A 2,042-nucleotide genomic window follows, 5' to 3' on the forward strand; every position below is an offset into this window, starting at 1 on the left:
TGTCCTTGATTGAGGAGGATCAGGTTGGGGAACATTTAAACAGACAGAATGGGTCCATGAGGCCTGGTGGGATGCGCCCATGAGTGCTGAGGGAGCACTGAGTGATTGGGGAGGTTTCTGAGGACTGGAAGAAAACAAATTTCACTTCTATTTTCATGAAGGGCAAGAATAAGGATCTGGGAAAATAGTAAGTCAGTCATCCTCATTTCAATCCCTGAGAAGATGATGGGGGAAATAATCTTGAAAATAGTTTCTGATCATGTTAAGAATGACAGGTGACTGTAAGTAGTCAGCATGGATTTAAGAACTTTTTTATTGTGAGGTCGGTCAAACACCAGAGCAGACTGCCAGATGGGTTGTTGAATCAGCCACCCTTGGACATACTTAAAACCCAATGGGAGGTGGCCCTGAGCAGTCTGCTTTAACTGACCTGCTTTGAGCAGGGGGGATTGGACTAGGGGATCTCGACCAGTCATTTCCCATCTCAACTCTTCTGTGTTTCTGTGATAAACTAAGGAACAACTTTCAGAAAAATCACATCAGCAGTGTAGAGGAGCCAGGGACAGACAGCTCTAAGCCAGCTGTGGAAGAAGTGGAGTTGATGGTGACTATATACTGATGAAGCTTTTCATTATTTTTCCTTGATTTTAAATAAGTGTAATATTTTTCACTTTGGAAATACAGTTTGACGTATGTTTGGTGTCAAAGGTCTGTTCCTGATTCTTAGATTTAAATTCTCAAGGTATTGTTTACATCTGTTGCTTGCATATTCCCTAAATCTATTTTTAATTTTCCCTGAAACAATATTACAAACCAAATAAAACTAATAAATCAAAGGAAATTGTTGATATAGGAAGCATTTTATGTAAACTCATTAAGTGAAGGAAAAGGGTGAAATTCTGCCTTTCCCTTGAAAAACTACCATTCTTTTTGAGGTAAATATCAGTCTGAAGCCACTGTACTTTCTTCTTGTAGATATTGTCACATTGGTAGTGTCTTGGTATGGTGTTTGTACCTTTTAGAAGCAGAGGGAGGCAGAAGGTGAATGCTGTATGTCGGAAGCAATGACGGACACAGTGGAGTGGGATAGAAATTAATGTTTGTGAACTGTTTCTTTGGTTTGACAGCTGCTTTGTTAATGAATGGCACTGTGGTGTTTGAATTTCATTATGCATGTAGGTGCTTTGTAATGTTCTTCCAGAAAGAGTGGTCAAACACTGGAATGGATTGTCCAGAGATGTTACGGAATCTTCGTCCTTGGAGATACCCACAATACCTTGGACAATGCCTGAACAAGACAGTGTAACTTTGGAACTTGGCCCTGCTTTGGGAGCTGTGTTGGACCAGATAATGTCCAGGAGCCTTTCCAACCTGAGTTATTCTATAATTTTATGAAAGTCTTACCTAAACAAATGCATTTCCAGGTCTTAATAATTCCCTATAACTGTGTTAAACTGTAAACAGGAAAGCAAAGTAAATACCCACTTTTTGCATGTCGTAAAGGCAACTTAGCTCACCCCTCCAAGGCCCTATAGCCAGAGGCTTGTTGGAGCCAGTGTTATGGGTTTGTTCTTTCCATATAAACGTATTTTTAGAATTAGGCACGAAGTTCAGGGACATTGAGACTGGAGTGCTTATTCACACTTGTTTGGTTTTGAAGTGTGCTGCTATCTGAAAAACTTTTAATTTTGTTTTATAGTTGAAACAAATTGGTTACAATTATTAATGAAAAGTCAAAAAGTCTTCATACAAGAAAATCACCATCCATGTCAACAGATGAAAATGGAGAGAGCATACTTTAATAAGGATCCTTTAAGGGGAAGAAGGAAAATGTAGTACTTTGTTGTGTTTTTGAGTGATTCTAGTTTTGTTGTGATGGACCTAGCTTTTGTCCACGCTTTTGGAATCCTGGGCTTTTTTACATTGCCATAAAATACGTACAAGTTATTTGTCATAAATACGAAACCATCTCTGATAGTTACATATTTTTCTAAGGACTAAATCTCCAGTGTGTTAGAAAAGCCTTTGTTTGAGGAAAGAGT

The sequence above is a fragment of the Phaethon lepturus genome, unplaced genomic scaffold (assembly GCF_000687285.1).
Source record: "Phaethon lepturus isolate BGI_N335 unplaced genomic scaffold, ASM68728v1 scaffold1333, whole genome shotgun sequence".
Lineage (NCBI taxonomy): Eukaryota > Metazoa > Chordata > Aves > Phaethontiformes > Phaethontidae > Phaethon > Phaethon lepturus.